Below are 21,952 nucleotides of genomic sequence, written 5' to 3' on the forward strand. Positions count from 1 at the left end.
CCTTCAACCCGCTTCCTGTGAGTCCAGGTCCTCTTGGACCTGGTCCAAGCCTGTGAGTGGACAGTGAAGGAAGAGGAGCTCATCTCTGTCGCTCTGCTCTCTCCCCATCAGCATGCTCCATGTCAGCACATGAATAGATTAAACTCTTTGTGCTGCCTCAGTTGAAATGGTGGATCAGCTCCACGCACAGACCAAATCGAAGAAATGTCTATCTGTATCTGGAGTTTTTTAAATTTCCAACTATTTCTTTTTGAGGGTCACAATGAAAAAGGAGAAGCTAGGCTGGTAGACAATTGAACACTTTTTACATTTCTTTACAGTTGAATCTAGTTATTCAGATGTAGTCTTTGTATAAAATGTATAAAAGAGATCACCTTGGTGTGTGTGTGTGTGTATATATATATCAAATCAATGACAGTATGTATTAATGTGTCAAAAACATATAAACACACTATATATATATATATATATATATATATATATATATATTATACACACACACACAGGGGTGGACTGACCATACGGGCACTTGGGCGCTGCCCGAGGGCCCGGGTCAGTAGGGGGCCCAATGGGATGCCCCTGGTAGGATTTTTTGGGTGTGGCTTGAGTGTGGGCGAGGACACGGGCCCCATGAGTTGTCAGTTTGCTCCTGGATATACACACACATACATATACACAGGGCTGCCATTAGAAACAACGGGAGCCCATACAGCCAACCTGACAGGGCCCCCTCCCCTCAAAAAAACACGATTTACTATTTTTTTCAGTTATGAATGAACACAGTGTGCGATAGGTACCAACCACTCATTGTGTTCATTCAAGAAAGAAGGGTGCTGGTAAAAGTGACCCTTCCCCCACTTTCCATCCTGAAGTATCCTGTTGCGTGCTTGCAGATGCTGGTGGGAAGGAGAAGAGGGATGCCACCAGCACTGCGGGGGTGGGGGCACACGGGGGGGGGGGCTGGGCCGTAGGGGGAAATGCATGGTGCACAGGGATGATGGGTGCGGCAAAGGGGGGGGTGGAAATTAGTGAAACCGATCCTGAACGGCTCTCTCTGCAGCAGCTGAAAACCAGCAGGGAGAGGAGAAGCCAGCTTTCAGATGCTGCAGAGAGAGCCTCTCCTACTCTTATCCGATTCACACAGCTGCTTGGGCCCCCCTGCTGGCTCGGGCCCCGTACAGGACGACAGGTGGTACCCACAATGAGTGGTTGGTACCTATCACTCACTGTGTTCATTCATAACTGAAATATAGTAAATCATGTTTTTCTGAGGGGAGGGGGCCCTGCCAGGTTGGCTGTATGGAGCCCTGTTATTTCTAACGGCAGCCCTGTGTATATGGATACGTGTGTATAGAGAATATATATATATATATATATATATATATATATATATATATATATATATATATATATATATATATATATATATATATATATATATATATATATATATATAGATATATATCTATATAGATAGATATATAGATATATATAATATATATATATTTTTTTAATTTCAGGTACTTATATAGCGCCATCAATTTATGCAGCGCTTTACACATATACATTGAACATTCACATCAGTCCCTAACCCTCAAGGGGAGTACAATCTAAGGTCCCTAACCCTCAAGGGGCGTACAATCTAAGGTCCCTGACCCTCAAGGGGCGTACAATCTAAGGTCCCTAACTTACATTCATACATACACATACTAGGGCCAATCTAGACAGGAGACAATTAACCTACCAGCATGTCTTTGGAGTGTAGGAGGAAACCGAAGTACACACACACACACACACACACACACACACACACACTACACACTGGAGAAGCCATATTTTCAATTTCAGGATGGGGACACAAACCTGATTGGTAAAAGGAAGCCTCAAAACTGATCAAATGGATTGGAATAAATAAAAGAAAATCAAGGATGTATGTGCTTGGATATTATTACAGATGACCAAAAACTACCCCACAATCATGGCCGCCTTCAGCTTGAGATAATCGGTGTTTGGATTGAGTGAGAAACAAGACACCACCTTGACCAAACAGCAGCCATAATGATTTATTTCCAAAAATGTGGTTATCTGTAACCCTGGAGCTCTTCTCATCATCCATCAGACTAATTACCTATGTCCTGACCTGTTTGTATTTCCTCACTAATCCACTGAGAGAGCCTCCTCCATCACAATACACCAGACACTTGATAACCTACATAAAGCACAGCGGCCCAGCCCTCCGCCATCACAACAAAGACCACTGACAAGAATGAGGAACAAAGGCAACAAGGTGACTCACCTGAGTGGATGGGACTTTAAAGGGAAAACACTGAAGGCTCATATGACTTCACCTAAAACCACATTTGGAGGATCCCCCAACGTTTCCTATATTTCATATCGTAAAACTTCAATCCCTTCTCTGATTGCTAGGCCTTTGCGATCTGAAGGGTCTGATAGAACAACTCATTCCTGACCACCAATCTGGTCTTTCCTTTCACACCTCTAATGGGGGAATAAAAAGGCAAAATTGGCATCGGAAACTGGGTTTTCCTTTAGCCATCCTTAGGTCGTGATACCGATTTGGCCTAGTCAGGTTATATAGACCAACCATGGAGGTTGTGGCAACTTAAGAGGTGTAGGGGGGTTCAACTGTGATCCTTGACATCACCAAACGAGCCATACATAACGCTCAGAATATAATGCTAGTGAGGTCCATCAGATGGCAGATGTAGTAGAGGAAATGATGGCCAGACTGTAGGTTAGGTTGGGGACTGGAGATATGTTGTGGAGGCCAGAGAGACTGTAGACATAGAACACGTGGCATCTAGAGATTACTGCTTTTATCCCTTCACAGATCTAAACTTTACCTACTACAGACTCCTGGGGCTTAAGGGCTGCATGTGGCCCATGGGCCTTCGGTTGAGCACCAGGGATCTATTATGTTTAAAACGGCTAGTTCACCAGGAACTGGTGATAAGACATATATGTAGGACACTGTGCATCTCTTCCCTCTTACCAATTAGAAAATTGACAGACCTTTTCAGAGGAAGATTGATAATCTCGACTTGAGTAGGCCTCAGCTATGACGTCATTGTGGAAATAGGCCTTAAACATTTGACTTTGATGCATTCCATTAAGAATCTAAAAACAACCAATGCTCAAGCCCTAAAGAAGGGGGAGGTTTTCACCCGAAACGTGTTGGCTGTATTTGACGCGTCTAACCAATAAACGTTACAAAATACCTTTAGAGCCTCATGCACACAGGGCGTTTTTGCAGCCACTTTTAGGAGGCGTAAGGCATTTTTTTTTTTTTTACTGCTTCCAACTGGCCCTCCATGTTATCCTATGTATCCATGCACACAGACTTTTGGAATCTTTTAGTAGCAGTAGAGTTTACAGCAGGAAAAAAAAACCCAGGGCCAGAGTTAGTTGGTTCTGGCCAGCTCAGTGGATTGCAGTAGGAAAGTCCTGGATTGTTTCTTAGATGCACAGAATATAACTGGATATAACATTTACAGGTAGAGTTGATCCAGGGAATATCCAAAGTGGTTGCCAACATGCAAAGGAGTTGAGATACCAGATCTAACCATGCTTGTTCCAAGTCTGTGGCTCAGTACGACTAAAAGGTGGCAATCGTGGAAGCCTTCAAAAAAAAGTTGGAAATGGTGGCTCCCATATTTTAATTGTAACACAATGCCTTTGGGTACTCTCAGTTTTTGTCCAATCTCCTCAGCGGGAACACAGATGGCAATAACCTGACAGGGGTTCCAATCCTTCCTTACTCTGTCCAAAACTAAATGAAAAGCTTTGGTTATACATTTAATTTCTTTTCTGCGGGTTATTGTCTTTCTAATTGTTTTCTATGGTTGAACTGGACGGACTTTTGTCTTTTTTCAGCCAGACCAACTATTTTAGGGGCAAGCACCAGTGTGTCCAGGAGCAGCAGCGTTTTGGCAGAAAAAATGCTTGACGTGGCTAAACTATTCAAGTGTAAGTCCCCTTTATTCCCCCTCTTTACCACCCTGTCGCGGTTAGCTATTCGCTGTGGGCGTGGCGTGTGGTGGACACGTGACAGGGTGATCGTTGACAGATCCTTGACAACGCGTGTTAATGCTAGTCGCGTTTAGCGCTTGAGCGTTCATTTTCAATGGCCAGAATAAATTATTCTGGCCAATGAAATGAATTAACACCCAAGCGTTTGAAGGCTTGTAGGAGAGTTTATAACATCCTGTGTGCGTGAGGCCCATGTGATATGAATATTTGTAGTAGGCACTCTACAGTACACTTTCAATAGTGTGTCGACTGTTGAGAAATTCCTTCGTCGTGATCAGACAGGTAGCCTAGGACTAGAACAAGGACCACATACTCCATACTCCCACCACAGACCTGCTTCTTTTTGCAGGAAAAAAAATTGATAATCCCAGCTTGAGAGGCCTTAGATACAACATTAGGTGTCTTCAAGCCCAACTCTGGGAGACTGAAAGCGGAGGTCCACCCAAAAGGGGAAGTTCCGCTTTCAAGATTGGTTTCTCGCTCCCCATTAAGGATTGGCACCTTTGGGGAGCAGGGGGGGGAGGGGTACCCAGATTTGACAGGTACCCGCTCCCACATCCGCTGCGATCGCCTAGGCGATCAGAAGCGGAAGTTGTCCTCTTGCCCTCCCTCCCTGAAGTCATGTGGGACACGTGACAGGTCCCAGAAGACGACGGGGCCATTCAGGAAGCGCTGCACTTCTCGCGCATGCGCAGTGGGCACCTGACTGTGAATCCGCAAGCGGTCACAGCCGGGTGCCCACACTGAAGATGCTGGCGCCTGGAATACAGGACGGCCGGTGAAACGGGATGGCAGGGGCAACGTGGGACAGGTAAGTGGCTGTTTTTTAAAAGTCAGCAGCTACAGTTTTTGTAGCTGCTGACTTATTTTTTTTTTACAGAGTGAGTGGAACTCCGCTTTAAGTTATCCCTTGCAGTGGAGGTATGCAAGGGTTTATAACTTGTGTACATCTAGGGGACCTGCTAAAGTAGGTCTACTTTCTCCTCCACACTGCTAGACCAGTCCCCACAGCATCTCGCCCCCATGCTCCAATGGTCTAAGGTCCTGAAGTCATCAAGAATGTAGGGTCCATAGGATGTGACAACACCAAGGGACATTTTTACCATCAGAGTGCCGCCTACTGGAGGAGTGGAGGAATTTCTATTCTGCCCTAGACTAAACAAGCAATTAACTCTTGCAGCCCGTTGCAGGGAATCATTTTCAGGTTTCTGGGACTTGGGTTTTAATCAGGTATTTGCCTTAGAATTTCTACCAATGCCTATGGCTAGATAACCAGGCTGTATTACTAGCGTCTTAACACCTTTGTGCCGTATCTTCCATCCTGTGGGCAGACAGTAATTAACAGATCTATATGCGTCATTTTGCTTTTGCAGAAATGTACAATTCTCCTGGAATCAGCATGAACGGTTCAGTGTCGCACAATGCAGCCATCCTTGTGTGCAAAAGCTTTTAGGAGACATAAAAGGCTGACATGTAGGATCCTGCAGGGATGAACTGTGTTTTGTCCTTGGATGCAGCAGGAGGTTCCTGTCCCCCACAGTTTTGTTTTTTCAACTGTTGCTAGTTGCATTCATGCAGGCCATAGCTGGTGCTCCCTCCCCGATCACCCCAGTTACTTATCCACACTACTGTGGCCACCCCACCCCCCCTTTAGTCCTCTGTCTTTTTACCCTACATGCTCCCCTACACAATTAGCCACAGTGGTTCCCATTGAAAACCTCTGCCTTCCATTCTTGTTCTCCTAACAAAAGGCTTTGTCAGGCTCCGCCACCTCCCTTGTCCCTAATCATGACCACTTGAGCCATTGTGTCCCATCATGAAGCTGGGACAGGATTGGCCAAGCTTGACTTGATCCATCCTATCCTTCTCTACTGTTCATTTTCCAGAAAGCTTCTCTCTGCTTGGACGGGCCGACTGAACAAGCTCAGCTTTTTATTAGCATCTAATTAATAGTTTTCTTTACAGCAAATTTGTGTTTGCTGACTGTGTAACATTACCCGGGTCTGTGTGTCTGTGTGCCATAATGCCATTAATCATCAGGATCTCCAAGACTGGGTTCCAATATTAAAGTAGATGTAACCCCTAACTGGATGACATTTAGGACGCCATGCACAATGGGCGCTTCATCATTTAGATGGAGGGCACAGTCCTGCTGCTGGCAGCCTGTCATACTCTGACAGCATGACAGTTACTGTAGCTGTCAGCGGTGCTTCCGTTATGTGCCCAAGGAATGAATACCTGAAATGCAGATTTCTTCAGTATGGGGAACTTGTCACTGGGTACATACTGCCCTAAACCGAGTTACTGCTGAGAACACGTCCATCCGCAGCAGTTGTCAGACTCTCAGAGGCCGGCAGGCTGCCAGCAGCTTTTGCCCTCCGGCCACCCAGTATGCATGGGGGGGGGGGGGCCTCAGTTTTCTCTGTGCGTGCGTTGTGTATTGCAAACCAATGCCATGTTTTTTTTTCCCCAAAAAATATTGTTTTCATCAATTTTTTTGTTCTATATTTCCATCTGTGAGCTGCCCATCTTCTCCAGCTACTTCCTCTATCTACATGCACTTGTACCAAGTTGGCTGCCATCAGTTGCTCTGGACCCACTTCCCCGCCCCGATGTTGACAACGGTGGACCATTCCTGAACAACGTGTGATAACATGGCTGCCTGTAGTTTCCAATAGCAGAGTATGAGTGTTGGCTGCCATCCATTGCTCTGGACCTACTTTCCCGGCCCAGTGTTGACAACGGTGAACCATTCCTGAGCAACAGGTGTTAACATGGCTGCCTGTAGTCTCCAGTAGGAGAGTACGAGTGTTGGCTGCCATCCATTGCTCTGGACCTAATTTCCCAGCCTGATGGTGACAACAGTGGACCATTCTTGAGCAATGTGCATCAACATGGCCACCTGTAGTCTCCAATAGAAGAATATGAGTGTTGACTGCCATCCATTGCTCTAGACATACTTTACCGTCCCATCAGTGACAATAGTGGACCATTCCTGAGCACCGTGTGTGAACATCGCTGCCTGTAGTCTCCAGTAGGAGAGTATGAGTGTTGGCTGCCATCCATTGCTCTGGACCTACTTTACCGTCCCAGCGGTGACAATAGTGGACCATTCATGAGCAACGTGTGTGAACATTGCTGCATGTAGGCTCCAGTAGAAGAGTATGAGTGTTGGCTGCCATCCATTGCTCTGGACCTACTTTCCCGTCCTGATGGTGACCACGGTGGACCATTCCTGAGCAACGTGTGTCAACATCGCTGCCTGTAGTCTCCAGTAGGAGAGTATGAGTGTTGGCTGCCATCTGTTGCTCTGGACCTCCTTTACTGTCCCAGTGGTGACAATAGTGCACCATACATGAGCAACGTGTGTGAACATAGCTGCATGTAGGCTCCAGTAAAAGAGTGAGTGTTGGCTGCCATCCATTGCTCTGGACTTACTGTTCTGTCCTGATGGTGACCACAGTGGATCATTTCTGAGCAACGTGTGTCAACATCGCTGCCTGTAGTCTGCAGTAGGAGATTGAGTGTTGCCTGCCATCTGTTGCTCTGCACCCACTTACCTGTCCCAATGTTGACAACAGCAGACCATTCCTGAGCAATGTCCGTCAACATAGCCACCTGTAGTCTCCAATAGGAGAGTATATAACAAAAGGTGACAGTTTCCCAATGTGTTTTCTGCATTGTCACCTTAACAGGAAGTGTCTGAACAAGAACATTTATGGTGGGATCGCCAGAAGTAATTTTAATGCTTTTGCTGTTAAAGATTGGAGGATTTGCCCTCAGCTAACAATTGTGGAAATCTGGATTTCCCCTCACTTTCTGGCCTGGAGATAACAGGAGAGGATGTATGAGTGAGTCTACCCAGTGGAGGCCCAGACCTGAGATTCTAAAACTCCCCATACCAACTAAAACTATTTTTCAAATACAAGCAGAATTGTACATGATATCAACCTCTTGCCTTTCCTGTACAGCAGAGCTCAGACTGGGAGAAAGAGCGAGCACAAGGAGCCAATACGTTGTTGCAGTGCTCATGTGCTAATAAGAGGCATTGATAGGATGAGAGAGCAGAGTGAGAGAGATGAGCTCATCAATCCTGCGCTCTTCCATTTACTGTCCAATCACAGACTGGGGGACGGACATAACCCACCGGTGTTACTAAACTGCAGCAGAGAAAAATCAGGTCTCTTTTCCTGCCAGAAAGGGCTGTGCCATGTGACGGCAATGTGTAAATCTCAGGATTGGATGGACAAATCCTTTGACGGGTGTAACACCTCCCATATATGTATTACAGCGGTTTGCCTGGAGTTTGGCTTTTTTATAGCGAGCTTTAATGGCCTATAATTTATTTAACAAAAAAAAAAAAAAAAGTAATGAAATGGGACAGCAAGTGGCATCCATTTTGTTTTGTCGCTCAGTAATTACACTATTTATAGGAATTCCATGTTAAGTAATTACTTTTAATAATTTACCAAAATGACTAGCACATTATAGAGGCCGAAGCACCCAGAATATTATATACGAGATGATGAATTTCCTTAATTATATCACCCACTGCTGTTCAATTACTACGTTGTACTTTCATTAGTACAAGTTCAGCTCTCAGAATGGCTTTCCGCCCCAGGCCTCGGACGTCCGTCACCATTTGGAAGTAGTCTTTCCGCTCTTTTCTCCCCTCCGCCACAAGATGGAAAGTGCTGAGCTGTTCTATCTGGAGAAGGTGAAGCTTTGTCCATATCGGTTCCACGAAAACCACACAAAATGTTCAACACTCTCCACTCAATGTCCGATACTTAAACTCCCCCATTCCCATATGGAGTCTTACTCCTCCTGTTACAGCTGTATTATCCAGAATATAAAAAATGAATGAAAAAGATCCAGCCTTGATGGGCTCAGCCAAACTGGGAAGAATTTTACAACCAACGTCCCCAGACTAACCAAACCTGCAAAAGTTTAACACAGTATGGTGAACGAGTTATCACTGGCCATGTTGTGCATTACAGTGTGATGGCAAAATTGTTACTCTACCTCAAGGGTCTCCAAACTTTTCAGTACAAGGGCCACATTGTATATTTTACAAATATTCACAGGCCAAAAAAAAAAATCAGTTTTATAAATGAAATGAACACACTAAAAAGGAAAAGCTTTACATCAAAAGTCCTCCCTTCCCATCAGAGGTCCCCCCTTCATGTTAGACCCCCCCCCGCCATCAGACGTTCTCCCTTCACTTCAGAAGCCCCCAACATAAGAAGTCTGCTCCTTACATCAGACGCCCCAATCTGATCAGAAGCCACCTATCATAAGAAGTCCTCCCTTCCTGTCAGAAGCGCCCATCATAAGAAGTCCTCCCTACTGATCAGAAGCCCCAATCTGATCAGAAGCCTCCCGTCATAAGAAGTCCTCCCTTCCAGTCATAAGAAGTCCTCCCTTCCAGTCATAAGAAGTCCTCCCTTCCAGTCATAAGAAGTCCTCCCTTCCAGTCATAAGAAGTCCTCCCTTCCAGTCATAAGAAGTCCTCCCTTCCAGTCATAAGAAGTCCTCCCTTCCAGTCATAAGAAGTCCTCATCATAAGAAGTCTTCCCTACTGATCAGAAGCCCCAATCTGATCAGAAGCCTCCCATCATAAGAAGTCCTCCCTTCCAGTCATAAGAAGTCCTCCCTTCCCGTCATAAGAAGTCCTCATCATAAGAAGTCTAACCTACTCATCAGAAGTCACCCGTCATAAGAAGTCCTCCCTTCCCGTCTGAAGCTCCCATCATAAGAAGTCCTCCCTACTCATCAGAAGCCCCAATCTGATCAGAAGCCCCAATCTGATCAGAAGCCTCCCATCATAAGAAGTCCTCCCTTCCTGTTAGAAGCCCCCATCATAAGAAGTCTTCCCTACTGATCAGAAGCCCCAATCTGATCAGAAGCCTCCCATCATAAGAAGTCCTCCCTTCCCGTCATAAGAAGTCCTCATCATAAGAAGTCCAACCTACTCATCAGAAGTCACCCGTCATAAGAAGTCCTCCCTTCTCGTCCGAAGCCCCCATCATAAGAAGTCCTCCCGACTCATCAGAAGCCCCAATCTTATCAGAAGCACCAATCTGATCAGAAGCCTCCTGTCATAAGAAGTCCTCCCTTCCTGTATCTCCCTTCCTGTCAGAAGCCCCCATCATAAGACGTCCTCCCTACTGATCAGAAGTCCCAATCTGATCAGAAGCCTCCCGTCATAAGAAGTCCTCCCTTCCCGTCATAAGAAGTCCTCCCTTCCCATCAGAAACCCCCATCATAAGAAGTCCTCCCTACTCATCAGAAGTCCTCCCTTCACATCAGAAGCCCCCATTATAAGTAGTCCTTACTTCACATCAGAAGCCCCCATCTTATCAGAAAACCTCACCCTGTCACAGATGTTTCCACCACCCAAAATAAGACCACGTCCACAAGTGCCCCTTTCTCTACTTCCTGTGTTCAATGAATAAACATGGTTGTCTACAGCTAAAAATAAAGATCCAGATCTGATCGTTCCTTAGTACACCCAACCATCCTTCAGGTCTCCGGTCTTTGGACATCAAATTGTGATTTTACACTTTCCACTTCCTAAATTAAAAAAAAAAAAAAAAAGGGGGAAGGGGGTGTTTGCACCAGTCTCTGGAGGAGCTCACTCTTTCCTTTTGGCAAGTGCTAAATCTTTTTTTTTTTGCAGCAGCGCGTCCATTTCCTGAAATCCTTGTTTGGTATGTATTAATTGGGGAGGAGGGCTGGTGCCAGTCTCCACGGGTAACGATTTTGGCTAATTACAAGTCTGGGAGTTTAATAAGAGGGTTGTGTGTTTTTCTCCCCTTCTCCTACAGGACAAGGTTCAGACACACAAAATACAGACTTGTCAGGTTCCTTTTCCTCCAGTTTGGTTTAGATTAGGACGGAGAAGTTGTTGGAGGGAGTCATTTCACCGAGTTAGACTTCGCTAATTAAAACTGTTTATTTTATATATTTTTTCCCTCTGTGTACGCCTTTATGGCTCAACAGGCAGCGTGTTCGAGCGATGGATCGCCATTACATGGTCTCTTTTTAATACGGTTTCTGGATGTGACCGCGGCGTTTTTTGGCTCATTCGGCTGCGATGGGGCGAAAAGCAAAATTTTTAAAACCCCCTGATGCATGACAAAAAAGCGCATCTGACATCAAGCTGGCTGTATAACTAGGTTAAATCACAGCTAACCAGCTGTTCTACGTGCACGAGGGGATTCGCATGCTTGAAGAATGCTCGGTCTAAGGAACAAAAAAAAAAAAAAAGTTCTTACAAAAAAAAAAAAAAATAGAATTAAATTAAAACCAACAAAGCCACTTCTGGGGCTATAAAATAGAAATGGAGGGGGAGAGAATTTAAAAGAGAAACCACAAACAACAAAATAAACAAGTATTATAGACTACAAAACTAACTTCATTGTTTCCACGTAGAATACTCAACGACTTCCCAGGCAACCTCAAAGCAAAGATGGCTTATTACGTACGGCCGTTCAATGAATACCAGTAGCCAATTAGAGTTCAGGCTGAGGAAATGCAAGTGGTCATACACCAGAACACAAAAATCTAGGCAGGTTTTTTAAGACTTAATAAAAGTCCAATTTTGGGAAAAAATTAAAAATGTAAAAATAAAGCCCCCCCCCAAAAAAAAAAAAAAGCGGACTGGAGTGCTCACCTCCTGTTCCCCAAAGACTCACCTCTCCAACCGTTCCACCATAAATCCTCCTAGGTTAAATGACGCCCAGCACCATTTACCAACTTCCATTGAGCCCTGTGTGTCATGGACACACCCCCAGCACATTGGCCTGGGCTCACTGAACAATATAGCAGAGAGCAGCACCAATCACAAGAAAGACCACCCATCACATTAGAAGGCCTGGGACATCATCATACTGCATGTTGCATATGGCGTATTTTAAAGCTAAACATTGATTAAATCTATTGGTCGTTTGTATTTTTCTTGCATCTTGGTGAGATTTGTGTATTTCCTCCAGATCTGTGCAGTAATCCAGTGTGAGACTTCCTGTAATAAAGACCGCTCACTGCTGTTCTCTCTCCTTGTCCAGGGTGCCTGGTCTTGTCTCCGCCCCCTCCTGTAGTTTTGTGCAGACAGCCTGTAGTGGGTGGACCCTGCTGGGCCCCTCCCACAGTTCTGCTCTCCTCTTGTACAGGGTGCCTGGTCTGGTCGCTGCCCTGTCCTGTAGTGGGTGGACCCTGCTGGGCCCCTCCCACAGTTCTGCTCTCTCCGTGTGCAGGGTGCCTGGGCTTCTCTCTGCCCTATCCTGTAGTGGGTGGATCCTGCTGGGTCCCTCCCACAATTCTGTTCTCCTCTTGTACAGGGTGCCTAGTCTTGTCTCCGGCCTGTCCTGTAGTGGGTGGACCCTGCTGGTCCCCTCCCACAGTTCTGCTCTCCTCTTGTACAGGGTGCCTGGGCTTGTCTCCGCCCTATCCTGTAGTGGGTGAACCCTGCTGGGCCCCTCCCACAGTTCTGCTCTCTCCGTGTGCAGGGTGACTGGTCTGGACTCCTCCCCTTCCTGTAGTTTTCTGTAGTGGGTGGAGACTGTTTGGGTCCATCCCACAGCTCTGCTCCCTGCACAGGCTATGTACAGCACGGCTATGGTGTCACTGCTACATGTAATAACTAAGTTTGCAAAGGCATTTATATATAATTAAATGAAATCTTGTCCTTGGGAGTTCAGCTTTAAAAAACTAGGTTTGAGCTGGAGATCTGCTTCAAAGTAGATGTGAAAGTTTGGAGACCTCATCGGCAGCCATTGCACAGCATGGGTGGCACTGCATAACTATCCATGTTCTGTATTCTGAAATATCGTTCTATCATACATAAACCTTCCTGTAAATGTAGGTTTGCCGGCCCATTAAAAGGAAAGCCTTTCATTCTGGAGGAATAGTCGGAATTGGGGTCTGTTTGTTGGAAGCACCTGAGGCTATTTGGTTTCTTGAGTGGAGCCATGTCTATACTCCATTAGGGTAATGCCACCGCACACCTCTGGAATAATCCTTCAAAGTTGTGCTAATGATGTCCTCTCCTCTAGCCTTTGCCCTCTAATCAGCGCGCAGATTGTTATCGGCAGCAGCAGGTACCGGGCCCAGGCCTTTAATTACAAGGTCGGAAATAATAGGACCTGCAATTTGTTGGGGATTAGCTTTGCTTGGGATAGAGCCGGACCTGCACTGGTCATTACAGCCAGCACTCGCAGGCCCGTAGGTCACCGTTCCCATTAACCTCAGCCGTGCCACGGGGCATAAAGCGCATTTAAGGCGGACGTGGTACTACAGCGAAGACGGGGAAAAGAACAATCTCAATTAGTTTCATCGGTCTAAAGCCGGCAATGGAGCTTGCCCAGTCCTGGTGTGATCGGGGGAAGGTTGGGATGATGGATTACTTTCCAAGCTCAAAACACAAATAGATCTTGGGGGTTGTTGAGTCTTCTGGGTTGGGATTTTTCTCAGGCGATACACTATTGTGCTCCTGGGGTACCCTGCAGAGTTAAGTCGGCCATACATTATACAATTTTCCATTCAATTTCTGCCCAATTTCCTTTAGATTTACCTTCAACTATGTAGTGCAAGGGCCCGCCTAATTGGATACAATTGAAAGTGTTGTTTAGGTTTGACCTCATATTATATGGTTCAAAAAAAAAAAAAAAATGGTCCATCTATGGCCACCCTTAGGCTAGCAATACTCTATACAATTTTCCATTCAATTTCTGCCCAATTTCCTTTTGATTTACCTTCAACTACTGTATGTAGTGCAAAGGCCCGCCTAAATGGATACAATTGAAAGTGTTGTTTGGGTTTGACCTCATATTATAAGGTTTTTGGTAAATCTAAAGCAAAATTCTCAAGAAAATTGTATAATGTACAGCCTAAGGCTGGCCATACATTATACAATTTTCTTTAGAAAATTGCTTTAGATTTACCAAAAACCATAGAATATGAGGTCAAACCTAAACAACACTTCAATTGTATCCATTTAGGCAGGCCCTTGCACCACATAGTGGAAGGTAAATCTAAAGGAAATTGGGTAGAAATTGAACAGAAAATTGTATAATGTATGGCCAGCCTAAGGGTGGCCATAGATGGACCTTTTTTTTTTTTTCCATTCAGCCACCGTTCTGAACAAAAAAAAAAAAAAAAAACAACAAATGGATTCCCCCATCCACACAAGCAAGGTGGATAGAGGATTCCTCCCCAATGAGATTGTATTCAGACAGTGGGGACTCTGAACAGAAGCGGTTATGCATGGATCAAAAACTGGCGGTTCTTGCTGAACCGGCCGAATTTTGATCCATCAATGGCCAGCCTAATGCATGCACTTATGATGTGGACATCTGCAATACTGGAGAACCAGACTGCCCAGCCAACCTACAGATTCTGCCTAACCATCCTCAGCTTTCCTGTCCATGTCAACTGTAGGCTCTGTTCACACTTGGCGTGCAACAAAGCACACGTTTTGGAAATGTGCATCATATTTGCAGTCTCAATTGTTAACGGCACTCCAAGTGCATGCTCTGAAGAAACAGGCCATGCTCCGTGCCTGAAAAATGAACTGCACGAAGGGCAGTCCATTCGAGTGATCATATTCAGTATATCTCTGCAATACGTGCACATTTCCCCATGTCCCTTTAAAACAAAAAAAAAAAAAAGTTGAAAGTAAAGAAAATGGCCTGTTGACCCACCAAATTTCCAATGGGCTCCTGCCTTCATGTAGAGAGCAGACATCTCCATGCCTCTGCATTACCGATATCCAAAGCACCGTTGTCAGCTATGTCCAGGTCTCCCTGATGGTCTACAGAACACCCCTTTCTTCTCATCTCTATAATATTGAGGGGGGTGGTATACTGTAGTCCAGCAGAAGAAAACTGGGCGCTTGCTCTCCTGTGACCCACAATCAGTCAACAGCAGCCTAAAGCCTGCTATCAGCTGACGTCACCAAGCCACTCCAGGATCTGGAAGGATCCCGACCATATTGTCGGGAACCACCTGGATGCCTGATCGGTAGCTGGCTCTCAGCACGTCGCTTTTCTAGCATGGTGCTCCAGTGAGCAAAGAGAGATGACTGACGGTCACAGCTCTCAGAACCATGAACTGCGAGATTGGTGGTCATCTGATCGCTCAGTTCTCCGGTCTAGAGCCGGCGACTGATGCTGCAGCATGGATGTGAGTATTATGGTGTCCTTTTATGAAACAGAGATCAGCGGCGATCCTGAGGATCGTTGCTGATCTCCGATCATTAGTGGGTTAGGAAGCAGAGATGATCAGTGGAGAACGTTCTCTGCTGATCATCTCAGCACACAGATGGCCAGTATATGAAGGAGCGATGTCAGCCCTTCACTGTGTTCTCCCTCCAGATTCTCCAGCCCAGAGGTGGAGAATCGGAGGAACTGCAAACGAAGCAGCAATAATTTACCTCTGCTTAGAAAACGGTGTTTGACCGATCTTACTGTAACCTCGCGAGATTATAGTAAAAGCAGACATTTTTGTTGATCGCTTCTCCCTTCAGTCGGAGAAGCGATCTACACTGCTTCATAAAAAGGCATTCAGAGGAGAACCGTCTCCTCCGAGAGTGCCCGGACGAACCGTCTCCTCCGAGAGTGCCCGGACGAACCGTCTCCTCCGAGAGTGCCCGGACGAACCGTCTCCTCCGAGCAGGGGCGGACTGACAACTCATGGGGCCCCCAGGCAATAGGGGATCATTGGGCCCCCAGGCAATAGGGGATCATGGGGCCCCTTTGTCCTTGCCCACACTCAAACCACACCCAAAAAAGCCTATGAAAGGTACCAGGGGCATCTCATGGGGCCCCCTTCTGACCCCAGGCCCTGGGGCAGTGCCCAAGTTCCCAAATGGTCAGTCCGCCCCTGTCTCTGAGAATGCTGGAGAACTGAGCAGCAGTAATTTACCACTGCCCAGGCGAACCGTCTCCTCCGAGAATGCCGGAAGAGCCGTCTCCTCCGAGAATGCCGGAAGAGCCGTCTCCTCCGAGAATGCCGGAAGAGCCGTCTCCTCTGAGCAGGGGCGGACTGACAACTCATGGGGCCCCCGGGCAATAGGGGGATCATGGGGCCCCTGTGTCCTTGCCCACACTCAAACCACACCCAAAAAAGCCTATGAAAGGTACCAGGGGCATCTCATGGGGCCCCCTTCTGACCCCGGGCCCTGGGGCAGTGCCCAAGTTCCCAAATGATCAGTCCGCCCCTGTCTCTGAGAATGCTGGAGAACTGAGCAGCAGTAATTTACCACTGCCTGGACGAACCGTCTCCTCCGAGAATGCCCGGAGAGCAGTCTCCTCCGAGAATGCCCGGAGAGCCGTCTCCTCTGAGCAGGGGCAGACTGACAACCCATGGGGCCCCCGGGCAATAGGGGATCATGGGGCCCCTGTGTCCTTGCCCACACTCAAACCACACCTAAAAAAGCCTATGAAAGGTACCAGGGGTATCCTCATGGGGCCCGAGTTCCCAAATGGTCATTCCGCCCCTGCCTTTGAGAATGCCGGAGAACTGAGCAGCGGTCATTTACCACTACTTGATAAAAGGACACCAATGTTTATTTTTTTTTTTACAAATCCATACTTCTCCTTTCAATACTTTGAGTCACCAGCTCAGAACTTTACTCTGACCTTCCCGACCTGCCTATTTGCTCCAGGTCAGTGGCTCGATATTGAGTCCAGGGGGTTAGCAAAACAATCAGGCAATTCTTTTGAAAGTAAAGACTCGCTCCTCGACTGGACTGACCGCTTCCTAAATGATTAGTCCGTTTGTTCCCGTCTGCTTATAGCGCTTACAGCAGACTCGCCATATCTCCCATGAGAACGATACCGCGCAGTTGCTGAGCACCTGTCCACATCATAGGATCATCTTCCAACTCTTTTTTTTTTTCTTTTACGCTTTACTGGAAAACATTTTGCGACATTGTTTTTGAGTTGTATCCTTGGAAAAGTCTGTCTGTTGCTTCTTGAATCCAAAATGGTTCCAACAGAAGCTAGGATGACGGGCGGTAGGGTTGGTGTATGCGGTTACTAAAATTTTTGTGTGTTTTTATGCTTTTGTAATGAAGTCATTTAAAAAAAAAAAAAAGGGGGGCAAATAACGCCACAATCATCCAGGAATGAATAGAAGCCGTTTCCATTTTTCTTTAAAATGTAAACCTTCCAGCGAGACGGATCGGCACAGCTTGCGACAAGTGTTTCCTGGCTGCGAACAGCTTCAAGTCTCTGACGTTGTTCAAAGCGCAACCAAACGAAATGTGTGTTTTTTTGGTTTTTTTTAAATAATATGTGGGGCGTGATGATTGCCTGATCCCAGTGTGCGAATCTCGGTCACGGGCGTCGAAATAGCAAAAGGCACCACCCAGCACCACGCGGACATATGCCAGAGATTCTGCATAGTTCAGCAATGCAACAGGTGAGGGGGGGTCCAGAAATCCGAGCCGGGGAGACAATGTCCTCTGTTTCTAAATAGTTCTCAATGGGGGCAAAGGCCTTCTTGGGTATCGCTCCCCCCCCCCCCCCATCTATAATATGGATTATCCATACCATCTGTGCAAATATCTCAGACCGTCCTGAGGGGGTCAACCGACTATTCCCATGAGAACCCCAACCACTACTCGCATGATGGCCAAATCCCTCACCAAATGGTTCCGTTCCATCTTGGAAGCAGTATGGCTGATGGAAAGGTTTAAACTTTTCAGTAGATTTGAATCTATCAAACCATTCCCACAATCTAGCAGACTCCCAATTCCTCGATTCTGATACAGTCCTGTTGAATAACCTTTTTTTTATCCAAAGCCTGAACGTTGTGTTGTCTAGCCTAGACCCAAAACGTCGTTGGGTTCTCCTTCGAGGACTAGCAGTCTGTCAATGTGATCTCTACAACTGCCATGGCCTCTGGAGATCATCAGATTAGATTATGTGAAAGACGATCAATTCACTTGTAATTAAAATGACAGAAGATTGACAGTTGTTTTCATTTAGCTGTCGTCTGAAGTGCGTAAAAGGAAAAAAAAAAAACACAAAAAAACAAACCAAACTATTTTTTATAGCTGCCATGTAGTTGAGAACATTTAACGGGATACATCAATTCTCCTGTCTGACGAAAAGTAATCGACTCCTCGTCACGTTGCTTGCCAAACTGGTAGAACCAATCGCACCCCATAGCGTTGCAGTTCTAAAGCGGATTTTAATTTGCATCCTGAAAAATCCCAGGACGCAAGATGGCCACCGAGATGCCAAGCTGCCAGGAATGGGCTTCAATTGATGGGAAAGTGGTAGAAATTAAACTGCAAAAAAGTATCAGTATAATAAAAGAATGTGGTAGAGGGACTTCAAAAAACTGATGTTCCAAAACCCAAAATTTTAAAGTCCCTCTACCACATTCTTTTATTATACTGATACTTTTTTGCAGTTTAATTTCTACAGTTTTATAAAGATTCATTATTGGTTCTACCAGTTTGGCAATATGTTAATAAGGGTAGAACATGTTCCAAAAAGTGAACTTATCCTTTAAATTTGGATGGTGTAATCCGTTATGTTATTGTCCAAAGTTAAAGATTCATTAAAAATGCAACTTTGATAAATTTGCAAAAATTTTTAAAAATTCAGGTTTTGGAACATCAGTTTTCTAAAGATTAAACATTTTTGCAAATTTATCAAAGTTGCCTTTTTAGTGAATCTTTAAATTTGGATGGAAATTAATCCGTTATCTTATTGTCCAAAGCTAAAAATTCACTAAAAAAGTAACTTTGATAAATTAGCAGAAATGTTTAAAAATGTGGGTTTTGGAACATCAGTTTTCTGACCATTTTTCAAGGATTTCACTTTTTCACAAAAAATAAATAAATGCACATCACAAACTGTTGGCGCTATATAAATCCTGTATAATAATAATAATAATAATAATCTATAACTTGTAAGCTTTTCCTAGATATAGAAGATACTACAATTTAATGCTATAAAAAAATAAATAGTATGCTGGTCATTGTAATACTGTATCAAATTTACAAAATACCTGACTTTTTTTTTTTTTTTTTTTTTAATTTGATACAGTATTACAATGACCAGCATACTATTTATTTTTTTATAGCATTAAATTGTAGTATCTTCTATATCTAGGAAAAGCTTACAAGTTATAGATTATTATTATTATTATTATACAGGATTTGTATAGAGCCAACAACTTGTGCAGCACTTAAAAAAAAGTCAGGTATTTTGTAAAGTGCTGCACAAGTTGTTGGCTCTATACAAATCCTGTATAATAATAATAGTAATAATAATAATAATAATCTATAACTTGTAAGCTTTTCCTAGATATAGAAGATACTACAATTTAATGCTATAAAAAAATAAATCGTATGCTGGTCATTGTAATACTGTATCAAATTTAAAAAAAAAAAAATTCAGGTATTTTGTAAAGTGCTGCACAAGTTGTTGGCTCTATACAAATCCTGTATAATAATAATTTTCTTTTACAATTTTTACTTTTTACCAACCTTTATTTTTTTTAAACTGTATGTTACGACAGGTGTACTTCTTGGGGTGGGGGGGGGGGTAATGTAACATGTTTTTTCCCGACCTAGCAACACTGCCAAAAATAACTAACTGGGTATACTTTACAAAATAAAAAGACTCTCAAACGTCTTATAAGATTGCGGTGTTATAAATGGCTCATGCCGTAATGTATCTACTTTCCCTCAGTCATGGTAAATATGAGAATTTCAAGTGGGTGATGTTAGAAGAGTATAGTCGACACTTGAAAGGGAGAAAAAGGAAGGACAACATTCTCATGTGTACTCCGAGACAGGGCAAATATCAAAAGAAGCATATCTATTGCTAAAGTGAGCCAAAAAAACAAAAATCTTTGCTTTAGATTTTTTTTTTTTTAATCTCTAAATGCTAAAAAAAAAAAAAAAAAGTTACTTAAAAATATCCAAAGCAGAAAATTTGTTTTGGCTTTTGGAATCTATTTTCAAATGCTAATAAACTGTTTAGTTTCCAAAAAGTAAAAGTTATTTTTTTTGCATACTTTTCCTTATTTATTGTACTTGGCATAATGAAAGGGAAAAAAAAACGCCAAATTGAAAAAATTCAGAATCTAATTTTTATTTTCAAATGCTAATAAACTGTTAGTTTCCAAAAAGTAAAAGTTATTTTTTTTGCATACTTTTCCTTATTTATTGTACTTGGCATAATGAAAGGGGAAAAAAAACGCCAAATTGAAAAAATTCTGACTCTAATTTGCACAGGCTACAATATTTGAATTTTAAAATGCTAAAATTATATTTCTGTTTATTTGTATTTATTGTCAGGAATAAATAATTTCTGACATTTCTGACAACAGTTCTATGTCATAGTTCACACTGAACCAGCACTTCTGAGAAATGTAAAATAATTATTTTGGCACCTAATAAAGAATTAGGATGAAGACACAGTGGATTTTTTCGTTTAAAACATTTTTTTTTTTTTCCCCAAGACAATGTTGATTTTTATTTTAACAAGTGTAATTTAAGAAACCATAAGAACTGCTGAATAATGTCAAATAACTGTGATTAAATATTAATCTAGGATTTAAAAAAAGTATCAGTAGAGGGAAAATGTGAAAAAAAAAAAATTATATATAGAAATGTGGTATGAATTTAAATGGATGGAAAAATGCTAAGTAGATTCATTCGGTATACTAAAACACCTTTTAGTCAGTCCACTTTTTGTCAACTGCTTAATGAGAATCAGGAAAGCTTTGGCACCATGTAAGATATTCATTTCCAAAATAAATATTATGGATGTTAAACCCCCCTCAAAAAAAAAAAAAAATATCACTTTGCACGTTTGTATAGTTAAAAAAAGTGCCGGTTTATATTCAAAATCGGTTGGTTTATGACAGATAGAATTGGCAGAGCTTTCCATAAATCACTATATTTAATAAAATAGTCCTCCTTTTGCCCTGAACTGTGAATAATATGGCTGAGGTACGTTCAAGGTTAATACAATAGGTAATGTAAACCAGACTACAATAAAAAAAAAAAAAAAAGTTGAATAAGAAGTCTGCAACATATTAGGGGCTAATCCTGTTCCTTTTAAATACCCATTAGCTGTATAAACAGGTTTAGTGAGCCAGACATGAAATCTTCCTTCACAGACTTCACTGTAGTAGACCAATGTCTAGTTGCTATGAGTTACTGCACATTATTTTTGCCTTTGCAAACCCAAATACTGACTTACAGAAGTTATGTATACCAAGATAAATAAAATATAATTTTTACAATTATTTTTTTGTTGCAAAAGTTTGAATTTGCAGGTTGAATTTTGGTTTTCTACGGGCTATAGGAGACAGGTGCACTTTAATATCACATGCAGTGTACATTTGCTTTGGGGTTTTTTTTGGTTTGTTTTTTTGCTCCTTTCGGCTGCAATGGAGAATTTAGGGAAAAAAAAAAAAAAAGGGGGGGGGACTGCTATGTGGTAGGGCTTGCCTTGTTGGAGGCCATTATGTAGGCTGAAGTTATACAACTGAAATGACGTCAGGTTCCCAGATCCAGGCCAATTAACCACTCCCCGTCCAGCCGCTGTATATAAACGGCCGGACGGTGGCAGTGCAGGGGCGGGTTGCTGTTCATAAATGGCGCCCCCCATTTTGGACTGTGCGCACTCCCCGGGAGCGCGCAGTACAGCAATCCGGTGCCCGCTGTGTCCAGGCTGTGAACACCAAACGCTGTACGGGACCTCTGTGTGAGGTCCCAATCATGTGATCACTGACTGGACAATCAGTGATCACATGAATAGTAAGCAAGATGTCACTTCTGACATCATTGCTTACTACGTGTAAAATCTGTGAATGATCACATGGTACAGAGCCATTCACAACAGCCTTGTACCATGTGACAAGCTGT

The 21,952-nt window shown here is 43.7% G+C and overlaps 1 pseudogene across 1 annotated transcript in view; it reads right to left on the reverse strand.

Moving 5' to 3' along the window:
• The window catches only part of LOC149434265 (heparan sulfate glucosamine 3-O-sulfotransferase 3B1-like), a 46,391-nt pseudogene that overhangs the window by 12,023 nt on the left and 12,416 nt on the right, over positions 1 to 21,952 (reverse strand). The window lies entirely within an intron of this gene.

This window comes from Staurois parvus, unplaced genomic scaffold, assembly GCF_062004578.1.
Source record: "Staurois parvus isolate SC_StPar_1 unplaced genomic scaffold, SC_StPar_1.0 ptg001792l, whole genome shotgun sequence".
Classification (NCBI taxonomy): Eukaryota; Metazoa; Chordata; class Amphibia; order Anura; family Ranidae; genus Staurois; species Staurois parvus.